At 43.7% G+C, this 15,495-nt stretch overlaps 1 long non-coding RNA gene across 5 annotated transcripts in view; it reads left to right on the top strand.

Moving 5' to 3' along the window:
- LOC101748943 overlaps positions 1-15,495 on the top strand; it is a 241,366-nt gene that overhangs the window by 119,352 nt on the left and 106,519 nt on the right. For all 5 annotated transcript variants that reach the window (XR_005840308.2, XR_006931685.1, XR_006931684.1 and 2 more), the window contains one exon: positions 991-1,091. This is a non-coding gene — a long non-coding RNA (uncharacterized LOC101748943). The remainder of the gene's footprint in view (positions 1-990; positions 1,092-15,495) is intronic.

Genomic DNA, 15,495 nt, shown 5'->3' on the forward strand with positions numbered 1-15,495 from the left:
AGAGAAACCTGAAACTAAAAGTACCTTTTTTTTTCCCCCTACCTCCAAGTACATATGGAAATAGCTCACTCCAGCCCCTTGTACTTAAGGATCCATTTGTGCTGCTGCCTCAGCTCCTCCTGTGGAAGGCAGCGAGTTGAAAGAGTTGATTTAGACACTGTTAACGCAAACGAGAGGAGACAGGCCAGTACTTAGCGCGACAGGCTCCTCAGAAAGTTTAGACAGGGAGAAGCTGTTTCTTTTCTCTCTGTCGTTTCCCTTTTGCAGCCTGCAGATGAGAATTTCATAGGAGAATAATTCAAGGAGAAGGAACCCCTAGGTAATCTGTCTCCAGTCATCTGACAGTCCTTAAAGTCCCCATTCTCTGCGGAGCAGCAATGTATGTGCTAGCAGATGCTATTAGTACATGCAATAGAAAGAAAATGGTCCAGAATGAGTGACAATGCATGTGATAGAGATCCAGTAAAAGTATTCGGTGGAGGAACTGAGGAAACGTGGAAATGAATGGGGCTGAAGGGTGGTGTCCCTACTCTGATGTTTTTGTATCCTAAAATGCTCAGTCCCCAGGTAGTGGGTTTGATGGGCTACTGGAGGGTGATGTAACATGGCTTGTCCAGGCAGCCAGCTGGCTGACCACCGAAGTCTGACTTTAAAAGGTGTTCTCCTTCCAAGTACAAAATCAAACGGGAATTCAAATTCATAACGCCTGGATTAAGACTGAACGTAGATCACAGAATTTTTCCAACTGATAGCACCACTTAAATCTTGTTTTTTGTATGCTCATTTCAGTATTAGATCATGAGACAAGAAGTGGCTTTATTTAATGAAGTGAAAGTGATCATTGTGCAGAGCACCAAGAAAAAGGCTGCTCTCTGCTTTACATGCCTACAATGTATTTTGGGTAAACTTAGATAACTTGTGGACAAAAGTCTTTCTGCTTCCCTGTAGAGGAATAAGTCTGACCTCAATATTCAACAATATGTTTTCCAGGTAAACTTGACTTGTGTTACTGTGTCCATCGTTTGGGTACCCTGGAGGAATCACTCCAGCTCTGTTCAACACCTGCGGCTGCATATGGACTTCTAATTAGAGTGAGTAACTTGTATTTATTTTCTTTTTTTCCTTTCTGAAAGTTCTGAGGCATAAGATCATTCTCTTAATCCTAGAAATAACCCTATTATTTTTTTTCAACGTAACTGACTACGTTAGCACAAGGGAGATGGCTGGAGATCCTAGGATAAAAGGCATCTATGGTGTAGTTCTGTAGATTAAAGCCGGCAGGCAACTAGGTGGATTCAGAAAGTCAAAAGGATAAATGTCCTGTGACCAAACAAGATGAATAATTTCCTTTCAGTATCAGTAAGGATGTTGGTAATGACCATGGTGTGAAGGCAGGATGGTGTATGTGGACATTTAAATCATTATAGCTGAGGTAGAAGTAAAACTCAAACTGCTTGATGATGCAAGAGGTTCGATAATGAGATGATAACGAGGGGAAGAAATTGCTTTTATTTCTGATATCTGAAAGAGCTGTTTTACAGAATGTTGGCGCAGAAGCAGGTTGATACTGTATTACAAAAGAATTGAAAGCATGGCACATCTATTTTAGAGGGAAAAAGTGATCAAGGCATTTGTAAGTCTATTAGCGTGACCTCTGTAGTATGCAAAAACAACTTTGAAAGGCAAAATAATTAAAACAGTAAGATGGATCACAACGTGTGCTGCAAGAAAAGACCGCAGAAGAATAATATGGTAACTATTTTCTAGCTAGTTGATGTGCTTTAGATCTGAATCCAAATAAGCTAGAAACATTTGATATGTGCAGTATGAGAAATACTCATTAAGACAGAGGTAGGTAAAATGAAGTTAAATCAGATGAGAAGAGTGCTTCAAAAAGGGATGAGTTCTCCAAGAAGGGAAATATTTCAGTGGGGGTGGTCAGTAATAAAGCTGCGGAAGGGTCAGTCCTGTCTGATCCGATTTCATATTCTCACCACTAATGGCAATTGACACAAAATACCAGTGACAAATGATACTGGAAAAAGCCAGTGTTAATTGAGTGGAGTTTTCTGGGCTGCTGATAACCGTTGGACAAGTGAACAGAGAAATCTGTACAGGAAAGCGGTGATAATGAAACCAAGAAATACCTGGATATGTTCGACCACCTTAGATCACTGAAGCAACAGTAAGTGGTGGAGCTGTGGAAAAGGAAACATTCTCAGATACCCGAGGCAACATGTCTAATAAAGCAAGAGAAAAGCAAATTTTTTTGACATTAATACCTGCTACCCTTTCATCTTTACTACTATATGCTGTTCTAGACACCCTGCTCAGTGTAGATTGTCATGGGGAGGAGCAGGTTCTGGGAAGGACTGGTGGAATAATGAAGTGGATGGGGAGTCAAAGACTTGAGTTCTTAAGAGAAATAAATAACTGCTGTTGCTAAATGAGTGAGAGGTTTGTGGAGGATAAGAGGAGCAGAACAATTCAAAATGCCAGGGAAGGAGATGATCTGTTAAGCTCAAGGGTAGCACTGACACAAGAACAAATGAATGCCAACTAGCTGTGATTAAATTTAAGCTGAAAAATATAGGCAGGCTTCTCAGAGGCAGAGAGGAGAGCTCTTCTGCAAAGACTTTCGGGGGTTCAGAAAAATTGAGATTCATCCCATCTAACTTGAGATTCTTGATGAAGGTACTTCTCTTAGGGATTTAGTCATATGAAACTCCTCTGTAATTAATGTAAGAGCCTCCTTCAGAATGTGACTCAGATCTTAGGTGCGTTGAGTCATCCTGGAGGTATCTCTCTTGCACAAGAGGTCCAAGATAGGTAGTCCAAACTATCTTGGTGCAAGGTAGCTAGTACTGACTGCTGATACCTTGGTTAAGTCCCTGAAATATGATGGATGATTCTCCATATGGAAAGGGTTAGTTTACTCGTAGACAAAGAATGATTAAACAGTGATATGGAGCGGCTACCTACCAGAGCAAAGGCACCACTTTGAAGACCCAGTTCTGTTTTGCACCAGCCTACTTCCACTTACATCTAAAGCCCAAAAATATTTCCAAAGGAGGTTTACGCTGCTGGGCTGTACTTGGTGTTATCTTCAGAACCATGTACAGCCTCTGGATTCTGTCTTGAATTATAAAACAGTCTCAAGTGTCATTGGAAATCATGGGAAGTTTAATTCTGGGAAGAAAGATGGGTCGTTCATAGTGCCTGTGGGCAGTAGTTTCTGTCTCTGTTGGAGAAGAGGCAGGATTATTGACTTCTAGATTTATTAAAACAAATTTTCGTAATTTTGCTTAGATTGATGGGTTCTTTTATAGAATGAGTTAAGCTGTCCAGATCTTCTGGGTTCGTTATCCTATCCCCTCACTATTTTACAGTGTATTGTGGCCGCCTTTATGATATGTAACAGTGTGTCCACATTAGCAGGTCTTCTATTATACACCAGTTGCTATATTGTGATTGTAAAGAAATCACTCTTCATTTTCACTAGCATATGAACATCAACATTTAAATGCCCCTTTCCAGGTCCCTTGCTGATCTCTTTCTCCATTTCATTAAGTGGTACTAATTTAAAGACATCTGAAATTAGAGAAGAAAGAAAGCTGGAACTGGAGGCTGGAAGGTGATGTGGCCTCCAGTGGGGGTGAGGAGGAGGCGAGGGAAGCTCGATAATGCTGCCCTTCCAGGGATTCTGCCATTAACTGATGCATTATTTTTCTAAGCTCATTAAATAACCCTTAGAACTGTGAAAAGGTCAAGAGAGAGGGGAAAGAGCTGAAGATGCCTGTGGATTTTGGTAGTGTTGCCATTTCCTAAGCAAGCAAAGGAAGGGAGGAGGATGAGGAGGTAAGGATAGGGAAGTGGAATGAAGTACTGTTTTTTGTTGTTCCTTGTAGCATTTCCACCTCCCTCCCTCCCTCTGAAGGCAGTAATGGGATCTGCGTGAGATGCTGAAAGCTCCAGATGAGGCTTTCAGCAAATTTTGTCCTTCCTCTCTACCCGATTTGCTGCGTTTCTCCCCACGGATGCAATTCCTGGGCTCACCTCTGTGCTGGGGACAAATAGAGAGAGGCAAGTGCACAGACCAAAGAGAGAAATGATCACGGGGAAAATTACCAGTTGTTTCCTCTCTGTTCACCTGCCTCGAGTGGTTCACTTAATTAACAATGCAAGTGTGAGCTGACAGATGTGGCAGGGAACAATAATGCGGTGGGAGGTGATGGAAAGTAGTCTTGCTGGGAAAGTTGTTCCTGGTTTATAAATACACCTGATTATTACAGAGTCGCCCATTAATGACTCTGTAGTTTATAGCAGCATTCCCTGTTCCCAGCCCTTGTTTTCATGGTGTTACACAAAGGTGGCAGAGTTCTTCTCTGGGAGGTGAAATCAATTTTGCAGAGCAGCTTTGTTTTCACCCACTGAGCATTTAAAAACCAAAACAGATAGAACCTACCTGGTTTCCTATGGGCAAGGGTGCTAGATGAAGGTGGGTTTTGGTCTACACACATAGGAAATGTCTTTGTTTTATTCGTAGATCAAAAGATGAGTCGCAGGAGGCACCAGGCTCCGGGTGGTTGTGGCCTTGGCTCTGAAAGGACCAGGTGAAAGGAAGCCTGGTTCTGGCCTCCTTTACTGACAAAGATCAGGTGCTGCTCTAGCATGCTCAGCAAGTCAGAGAATTAAACCAGTGGAAAAAAAAAACAGCAGGAAACCAGATGAGTAACCAGCTGAGCAGTTGAGAAGTAGGACATGTAAACTAAAATGTATGTGATTTTCCTATAAAATGAAAGGCGTTGTAGATGGAAACTTAACCCACCATCTCAATATTAATGCTTTGTAAAGTTTGAGTGTAAACTCTATAATTTAGGTCAATGTCTAACTGGGGAAAGAATTGAGCTGGCTTTGAGCTGAGAGAGAAACCACATGCGACCAGGCAATGCAGCCTAATGAGCTGCAGCTTTCCCTACCAGAGCTATTCTAGTTTCATGGCTGATGCTAGTAGTCCTGGTCACAGACTGTATGAGACCTGACCCCGGGAAAACCCTCTCCCCTCTTTTTTGGCTCAGGCCCCTGGGCCAGGTCCCTCATTTGTATCTGCTCTGGGTCTGTTTCTCCTGGAGCTGTCAGTGGGCTCTACAGAAGCAGCTCATCCTCAGTTCTCCTTGCACCAGTCACACCCAGACCCCAGTGCAACTTGCTGTTTGCAGCCAGCCCCAAACTGCAGTCATAGCCAAGACGCAGTCAGTGCCATGGCAGGAGGTCAGTTGTGGCTGATCCATTGCTGTGAGATGCAGAAATTGTTGCTTTAGAAAGCCAGATCCTGCTTGGGAACACAATATGCAAGAATGCCTGAGGTATAAAACCAATTTGTTAGACTTTTTAATGGGTCTGTCTTCTGAGCCCATTTGCAGGACATTCAGATTTGCAAGTCAAATGCCATTCAAAGAGCGATGAGGAACAATTCCAAGCAAGCTCAGAGGTCTCAGAACCCACTGATGCTCTGGGGACCTGGGGTATGCCAAGCAGGTTTACCTGTTTACAGAGCTCTTCCTTAGCTACTGCAGACAAATTCCCTTGAGCAAAGAAAATGTTTCCTTTTAATTGACTCTTGTTTCTTACTTGTGAAAGACAACATCCAAAGGAAAACAAGCAGACAAAAATAAAAATTCAAAAAAAAAAACTCAAAAAAACCCACAAAAAACAAAATACCAACAAGTCAATGTTTTAAATTGAACTGGTAGAAATATCAAAGGCAATGCTTTCAGAAAAGTGGATGATACTTTAGATACTGTTCATGATCTTAATATGAGACTAAGGTGAAATGTGAGGCTGGTATGTGGGGTAGCCAAGTGGTGAGAGGGCTGTAGGTCTGTGCTGCATTGAGTAAAGGACACTGTTAGGATCCACTTCTCCAAGAAACTCCCCAGCAAAGCCCATCTGTCTTCCCCTCTCCATGCTGCCCAGGGTGGCTGGTTCATCAAGGAAAGCCCTGCCCCTCATGCAGTGTGTGCCATGGGAGTCAGCACAACATCAGCCTTTGTCAAGAAGGTGTTGCTCAGAAATTCTACACAAATAAGAATCCAATTCTTTGGATTCTGTACGAAAAAAATACTGAGTACTGTGACATTAAATATCTTTTTTGCTTTCTTTTTTCCAACTTTCCGGAACCGATGAATATAGAAGATAAATTTCTGGCTTTTGTCTTGGGAAAGCAGGGGGAGCTTGGGTGTGTTTGTCTCAAAAGTTGTGTGAAAGCTTCATTTGCCTGGGTCAGAAACAGAACAGGATTGTTTTCGGAGGTCAAGGCTATCCCTGTGCAGGACCGGTGTTTTAGTGCTGAGTTCACTATATTGCTGATGGGTTCTTACTCGTCTGAGAATGTTCAATTCTTACGAGTAGATTGAGATTAAGGTCAATGGGATTAGGGTGTGCAGCTTTACCAGGCACAGCTGAAAATCCCTGTTTGCATGGCTGGCTGCCGAGTTCACTAGGAAGAGAAGAGCGATGTCTCAATGTTAGGACATATATTCCCCCACCTACAGGCATGCGTGGACACCCAGAGCCAGGCAGCACATCTGTAGAGTGGGGAAGTGTTTGGCACATGCATCCCTTGGGATTAGCACTTCAGCAAAGGAGCGCGTTGAGCCTGAGTCGCACATCTTTATTTACCAAACAGATTTCTGCTTGTTCAGTTGTGTGAGCGAATGAGTACAAGACAGGGATGAGCTTCTCCGCAATTGGAACAGTTTCTTTGTCAGCCCTATGGCTCCTCCATTTAATTCCACAAATCTGCTGTAATCAGAGTGGCTTCACACACCGGCTCGGTGGAGATGAGCGGCAGGGGAAGCGTCGCTTCCTTTCCAGCGCTCTGCGTTCTCAGGCATTGCATCAAAGTGGCACGGAGCCTCCTGGGAAAGGGATTTGCTATAACTCATGTCAGTCCCAGCCACATTATGTTTATGGATATGATAGACTGAACACTGAAATTACCATTTGCACAAATGATCACACAATTCCTTCAGGCCTACTGTGTCCCTTTAATAGTCCTATCTTTCAATAATGAAGTGGAGATCAGTCAGGACTCTCTGGAAATCCCATCTTTTTCTTTCATTTCGCTCTTTTTCTCCTCCTTTTTTGGGGGCTTTTTTTATTGCGCACATTATTTTCGTCCTTTCTCTGAGCCAGATCCATTTACCAAGAGGTTTTAAGGGAGATCAGAAATTAGATTCTCAATATTCTGTTAATACTCCAGAACTAGCAAGCTGGCAGAGAAAATTCATTGCTGCTTGGGGCAATGAGTCATAGAAAACTCAGAAGTTAGGGAACTGCATATAGGGAAGAGGGATGCTATTCATGAGGCCTCAAATGCCAATACAGTACAGGAAAGATACTTTAGCAAGTGAGCTTTCCTTCTGAACTTAATAGTGGTTCATACACGCCCTGCTCCATTTCCTGTAAGATTTTACTCTGTCTTAGGGTACTTCAGTACGCAGGGCCAAGCAGCTGACTGCTGGTGTTACAGGCAAGAAGTGTGTCTGTTGCGTGGACTAACTGAAGCCCTGTAATAACTGAAATGAAGATAGGTTTGACCCTCTCGATTTTATCTTCATAAATACCTCTGCTACAGTTCCATTTACCCAGTGCTCAACGAAAGAGTCTCTATGAGAAGCACCAGGTTTTTTTTTTCCTGAATTTATTTTTAAGGACTCGCCCAGAGCTGAAAGGCTTAAAGGAGAGCCAGGTGGGATGTGCAGAATAGGTTAGAATTGAATTCTAGAACTGAGGAAATCTGACCTTTCAGGACACACTTGGAGCACTGGGCATGTTCTGGAGAGCTGATGGGAAACAAAAGGTTCCCACCGGTGATATTTAGCTAACAGTCCTGGGAACTGGGAGCAGTAATGGATTGTGCCCTCGCAAGGAATGGTGCTGTGTATCCTTGTCAGGACTGCAGCCCCAGATGCAGAGGTGGTGTCAATCCATAAAGCTCCTTGGCAGTCTATGAACTGCACTCACAGGTAACAAATCAGAAGGTTTTGATGGAGCTGTACATGGAGAAATGTGAGTCTGTCTGTCTTTCTATTCAAGTTTTTGTTGATTTTTTTCCATCCTCTCCTCTTAGAATCTCATTCTGTGCCCCCATCCAGATTTTTCCTCCATCCTCCTACTCTGCTATTTATTTTCCTTCTCACTACATCTCATAGCATCTTCCAAAACATGTATATGGTCATGCTGAGATGAGATTATGTCCTGAAAATAAAACCCACCAATGATGATGGTCAAAGCCATTAGAAAGATTCCATCACGAACACAGTCCTTCTCAAACCCCCCATGTGAGTGCACCAAAATTCCTGTAAAAACATTGTGTTCAGGAGCAAATTCTGTCTGGAAATGGGTTTGTGAGTCCTCTGCAAGGCTCTGCAACGTGAGCAGCAGTTGCAAGAGCTGGGGAGATGTACTCAGAACATGAGCAGCCTCTTGGTGAAGGTTTCCACTACTGAGCCTCCATCTCCCCTCTGCCTTTCCAGTGGTGGGAATCTGCCAATGTATTTGTTTTTAATTATTTCCCTTGTTGCATTTGCTCTGTTTTCTTGCTTACGTTAACACAGCTCTTCTTGCTGCCTGCGCTCGGCTGCCTATTTGTCATTTCTGCTGTTTGACGTGTCGTGGTAATCTATGTGCACCCAGCCTGCTGTGCATCGATATTTACTAATGGAGCTTCTTGTATTCAGAGGCTGTTTGCAATAAAAAGATAATGAAGAAAACTCCTTGACCCTGTCCAAGCAGTTTGCAGAAATCATGGCTATTGACAGGGGTACGTCCGTGTCTGTCCATGGCGTGGGGAGGGCAAAAAGGAGGGAGCTGAAAGAGGGAGAGTAGGGACCTGGGAGAGGTGTGGAGGAAATGAAATGAAGGAGAAACAGGAGGCAATGAGGGAGGGGTATGAGAGATGGAAATCATTGCAGGGAAGAGGAGAAGGGCAAATGGAGATCCAAGTGCTGTGGGGAGAAAGGCTGGAAAGCCAGGAGAGAGACTGGGATTAGAGGAAACAGAAAGGAGAGTGTGGACAGAGGCACTGTCGGTTTACAGAGGTTGAGATTTTGGCTCCATAACCACAGGTTTCTGTCCCATAGAAGTGATGCTGTGGTGTCTTCGGGCAGAGCAAAGTGTGCAGAGTTTCTGTGTCACAACACAGCACCTGATAGGTTGTGCAGTCAGCAAGGGATCTTTTCCTGTCCTGAAGACCAAACCACTGTATGTAATGCATTTTGCAATAAAATCCGTATGGATTTTCCCAGCTTCTGCAGCATGAAGCAATAGCAAGATCAATAAATGGCTTCATACTTGCAAAGTGGCCAAAAGAAGACATTAAGAGAGATTTTGAAAATTCTGGGCAAATTGTACAACAAAAACAAATCCCAGTGCCTACAGCAGAGCTCTTAAATCCGTGCTTAATGGCCTGATTCCCAGAAGAGCACACGCAGTCCTTGGACTCTAAGGACTTATTCTAGCACAACGCTGTGGCCTTTAGTATATTTTTGTGCATTTTAAGATGAAGCGTTTTACAAGAAGTTTCCTGTCTTTGCTAATTGTCACCTGGCACAGAGACAGTCCAACCAGGAGGGGGGCACAGGGAGCTCGGTGTCTCCTGATGCAGTCCGTGCAGTGCACCGTGTTGGTTTGCAGTAATCCCACTGCAGGCTTCACAAATCAGTAGGGACAGGGCTGAGCTGAAGAGGATTAGCAGGAGTAATTTACAGGCTGGGCTGTTGTTCAGAGGTATTCCTGACGCAGCCTAGGCCACATTGATCTGCGGGTTTCAAAGTCTCCAATACAAAAGCAGTTATCAAGGACCCAGTGCAGGCCGAAGGAACTGCAGTCTCCCTTTAGTCTGCAAAGAAGTGATTTTATTTTATTTTTTAATTATTTTTCCCCAATATTTTTAGCTGGTTTGAACCTGAGCAGTTTTCTGTTGGAAGCTGAAGGTTTTGGCGTGAGGTTTCGCAGCAACTGGTCAGCTATAAGAAAACGTTTGATGGGGGAATAGTTAAAATGAATTGTTTTGACTTTGAATTTCGTTTTGGTAATGACAAAATGTTTTGTTTTGAGCACAGGAAAACAATGGTTTCCAGGTTTTTTTCCCCAACCTAATCTGTATGGATATTATATTACATTAATGCATTAATTTTAAATAGTTTATAATAGCGTCGTGCTCCATATTATGTCATTTTGATGTATCCACATGGTTTTATTAGTTTTACACAATTTCTCTTCTGTGAGAAGAACCCAGGCTGCTGTTTCCAGCTTGGAATTTCCTGTTAAAATGGTTGTTCACTTTTCTAACCGTAGCTATGACACCAACAACTCATCCTTCCCCTTCTCCAAATATTCACCATCCTTCTCCCTCTGCCTTTACCAGTCCTTCCTTGTTCTTCTCTACCCCATCTCTGGAGGCACTCAAAGCCAGGTTGGATGGGGCACTGGGCAGCCTGATCTAATGGCTGGCAATGCTGCAGGGTTGGCAGGGGGGTTGGAACTGGATGGTCCTTAAGTTCCCCTCCAACCTAAGCCATTCTATGATGCTTTTTCCTCCTGTTCTTAGCATTTTCAGTGAAAATCTCCTGTACTCAAGAGAAAAGTGAAGGGGTAGGAGTAAACCATGGGTCTGGGGGAATAAGGAATTGGATAAGGAGCAAAAGCGTGGGTGTGTTAGGAGAGAAACCATGTCAGAGAGAGCTCAGCCATGTTCAGTATGCTGAAAGAAGTTTAAATAGGAAGTCAATAAAAGTCTAGAAAGATTGGACTAAATCATATTAGACTGAGGCAAAATGGAACAGGCGAAGAAAGAAGTGGAGGGAGTGGGATTAGCAGAGGAAGGGATGGTCTGCCATGTCTTACAAGGAATATCTGTGCAGTCACTCAGCACTTGGCATTGCTGCTTCCAGGGGCAGCAGCAGCAGCAATTATTGGCATTGCTGTTTCTGGGGATGTTTTATACCTCTTCTGTTGGTCAGAGATGTAACAGGACCGTTGCATTTTACAAGGCTACCTTACTTTCATCTGGATGTGGTGCTCAGGGAAATGATATAGCTATGGGTTGTTAGGGTAGTATGGTTAGGTTGAGGTTGAACTTGGTGATCTTGAAGGTCCTTTCCAATCTGAGCAATTCTATGATTCTGCAAATCAAAAGAGGAGACAAAAAAAAAAAAATTAAAATACTGCAATCTGTGTTAAATATCAACGGAGAAAATCCTTGGGAAGCTTCTCCAGCAGCGTGGGTAAAAAAACTGGAACGTGCTTGCTGTCCTGAAATGGGTTGTTTTGACTTTGTCATCACAAATACATTAGATAGCTCTTTGAGAACAGTAAAATTCTAATAAAAGCGAGCAGAAACAGATACACAGTATACATATCAATATATATTTATTCAAGCTGTAGTCTCTGTGTTTGTTAGCTTCCAGTGAGTTCATTTCATGCCCAGATGCAGCTGGAAGCCCCGTAGCCTGGCACTGCTCCTGTTTCCTCGATGAGAACCCACCCCTGCCAGCAGCCTGGGGCTGGTGGCACTGCTCAGATCCCACTGCTTTACCCATTGCATTCCATTTGGAAGGGGCCAAACACCTCTGCGTGTGCAGTCCCACCCCAAAGACCTTGCGAGTGTCTCCTATCCTTCACCAGCAGCCGTGGCGGTTGGACTGCCGCGCTTCATTTCCTGCAGAATTTCAGCTGCTTCAGTATTTATCAAGAGCATCTGTTAGGCAATCTGGAGGGGAGCGGTAATGGGGCCATTAGTGCTCGTGAGGAGGGAGGTTCTCAGCTGCACCGAGGCCAGGCAAGAGGAGGCTGTGTGCTGTTCAGGGTGTCGTGACCTTGAGCACTCGCTGATGAGTGATGCCCTGTGTCTTGGAGCAGAAATGACAGTGATGATGTTGCTCTGAGTAGATGTGCTTACGATGCTGCTCTGAATAGATGTGCTCTGGTCACCAGGCCTGGAGAGGGATGCAGGGGATGGATTGTTAGAAACAATGAGCATCTCAGCGCTGGGCTCGTGCAGAGAGACTGTGCTCAAGTGCAGTGAGAAGCATGGGGTAAACCACGCAGGAGTGTGTGCACTTTCTCACTGGTGACAGGACGAGGGGAAATGGCCTCAAGTTGCACCAGGGGTAAGTTTAGGTTGGATATCAGGAAAAACTGCTTTACTGAAAGGGTGGTTAAGCACTGGAAGAGGCTCCCCAGGGAGGTGGTTGGGTCACCATCCCTGAATGTATTTAAAAACTGTTTGGATGTGATGCTCAGGGACATGATTTAGCAGAGGGTTGTTAGAGTTAGGGCAGTATGGTTAGGTTGTGGTTGGACTTGATGATCTTGAAGGTCTTATTCAACCTGAGCGTTTTTATGATCCTGTGATTTCTCTAAAGGTCATCTTTCATATGGGGCCTTTTCCACCCTCACTGACCCACTGTTGGTGCTTGTGGGCTCCAGAGAGATGAGCAACACTGCATAAGAAATGGAACTCTAAGATTAGTGGCATGCACAACACATAAATCCCAGTGCCAACCTCCTCTGCACGTACAACAACTCAGCAGGACCCGCAGTGCCCACAGTACTGTCCTCTGGGCCCTACCCCTACTTCCCAGCTTGCAGCCACAGCCACAGCCTGCCCAAATTTCCAGCCATTTCCTGCAGCAGCAGCTACAGTGCAGTGCCTCTTGCTCTGGGTTTGGCCCCATACTCTGTGGGGCAGCTGTGCTATGGCACAGTGGTGGCTGTGCAGGGAATACTCTTTGCCCCAAATGCTGCACAAATACACTTAACAGAGCAGATCCCCTTTCTTTGCCTGGAGAAGCAGCCGTGCTGGGAACATACAGTGCCTGTTGGTTGCCGAGTGGTGTCCAGAGGGAAATGGCTGCAGTCCCTCTCCATTTCTGAAATGGAACTTGGTTCCAACAACAGGCAAAGTTTTCTCCATGCCTGATTTTTTTCCCTTTGATTCACACATCTACACGCTTGCATAGTCCTAATTCATTTCTTCAATGGCCCTTCAGCCGTTATATTTTTGCTTGTCAGGGTGCTTTTTAATTTTTTTTCCCTTATAAAAATATAAAAACGTTTAATGAGGAAATAATGATATTTTCTCATGTCGCTGACTATTTTTCCTGTCATCTTTGATGTGCTCGTAACGTGGGCGGACAGATTATTTATGACCAGGGAAATTAAATATTATTTCATTATTTTTTCTTCTAATTCAGTCTGTGTCATCTTCCAGCTCCCAATTTCTTTCCATTAAAGTTATTGTCTTTGCTGTTCCACTCGACCATTTGCTGTTGGTTTTGTAACAGCGCTGCCGGAAGATGCAGAAAAACATAATGGAGAAAAGAAATGGCATAATTTGCAGGAGATTCTTTTCTCGTCTCATTTAAATGGAGACAGTTTGTTCCTGAGTGTCAAAAACATCAAGAGCAACAAAAATATGGAAATTGGTAATTTCTTGCTCTAGGAATGCTTCCAAAAGATTTGGAGGTTCTGTTTGATTCTAACAACTACTAAATACGTGTCCAAGCCAAACTTCCAGCATAAAATATCTTAAAGCCTCCACTGACTCAAACCTGAGTCTGAGGTTTTGTAAGCTCTGTGACCCCAAATGTTTCCCTCATCTGCTCCCAGAATGTCCTCAAAGCTGCAGGAGGAATCACAGTCCCCAATGCATTCCTCAGATACTCTGCGTGAGCTGTTCCTCCCTCAGTGCAGTGGGATTAAGCCCCTATCCTGCACTCATTGCCCGGCTTTCTGCAGCCACCGAAGGCAGGTGAGCATCTCATGGAGCCAATGCATCTCTGCATTTGTCACTTTTATGAAGGGAGGAATTGCTTTTCATGGCTGCGGATTTCTCCAAGGACCACAGAGGAAGCCCAGACAGCAGCCAAGTCTTGGCAATCAGCTTTAAGGTGTCTGAACTAATGGGAGAGAAATCCCATCCATTCTTTCCATCTGCCCTGTTCCTATTTTCAGCTACAACAGCTTCAACACGAGCCTCCCACAGCAATCAGAGGTGAACCTGAGGCTAGCAACTTTAAATGGTAGAGAAATAAAGAGCATCCTGTCTGGTTTTGTCCCTGAATATTCTTGCCCCATCACTCGTGTCTTTTCATTTTTCTTCACAGTTGCTCCTCATGTTTCTGGTGTATTCAGTAATGTATTTTGTAGAGGAGTTTTTTCCTGCTTTCTTTTTAGTGCTGTGGCTTTGTTTCATGGCTCCTAGCTCCGTGCATGGAAGACAAATCCAAATAGCCTTATATCATCTTTCTTCTTGTTTTTTTTTTTCTTTTTTTTCCCCTCTTCACATCTCAGCAAGGCTGCTGCTAATCTCTTCTTTTGCAAAGATTAGAAAACTAGTTCTTCTTTGACCTTTCTGAACAATCGGAATCTTGGAGTCCCCAAGATGTGTCCCCATTATCTCATCTTTTGGGTTGCTGACAATGATTAGGCAGGACAAAGGATGTGCTCAGAGCATTGGAGTTTCAATCTGCCCTTAGGGAGTACCTGGAAATAAAAGCAAGCGGAGGGAGAAAGCTCCAGCAAAAAGAAAGGTTCGACCTTTAGAAATCATCCTTGGCTGGTGCTTTCTCACCTTTCCAAATATACATAACTAAGATCTAGGTCTCTAAGTGCAGGCACCTGCATCTGGACTAATTCCCCAAAGGACTGCTCCCCTGTGGGTTCCACTGAAATGAACACTCAGGACTTCTGAAAATGAGGTCACAAACTGAAAAGTGATTTGGAACTATTATTTTTGTTTATGCTATATCCAGCCATGCAGCCATCCATCTGCACACGGTCATCTTTACAAGGTTTTATTCAGGAGTGGATTACCCTGTACAGTACTCAGAGCAAGGGATGAATGATACTTCTCCCACTCAGGATCAACCTGAGAGCAGAACTGCGGCTCATCAAGGCATGATTTCTTCACCTGGTTTCAGCTGTTGATCATCTGCTGCTTTCCCTTTCCTTCCTGCACAGCTGCTTTCTGCACCTATGGAGCACCTTTGCCACTTGCTGCAAAGGAAGCTAAGAAAGGAAAGGAGTCATTAAGAGAAAGTTCAGAAAAAAAGAGATTTTTAAAAATGGGCTCAAGCATGAAGAATGGCCTTTGTGAACAATTCAATCATTTATCATTATTTCATTGGCATTGTATGAATTATAAATTCCAGATTATAATGGAGTAATATCTCATCTCCTCTCTCCCTGAATGGGCACTGGATGGATGGCCAGGTAGGCTGCCCTCAGACCAGCAACATTCTCCAGAAGTCACTGTTCATCTCAAACTGCTTTCTTGAATTCGCTTTCAGTAAGTGGATGTTGATCTTTCATTGCTCTTTTCCAGATGTGGAAATTGAAAGAACTCAGAGAACAGTTTTTATCTTTCTGGAAAAAAAAAAAAAATCTTAATTTTCTTTTCCTACTAAAAATAGAAAGACTGAGCAC

Source organism: Gallus gallus, chromosome 17, assembly GCF_016699485.2.
Source record: "Gallus gallus isolate bGalGal1 chromosome 17, bGalGal1.mat.broiler.GRCg7b, whole genome shotgun sequence".
NCBI lineage: Eukaryota > Metazoa > Chordata > Aves > Galliformes > Phasianidae > Gallus > Gallus gallus.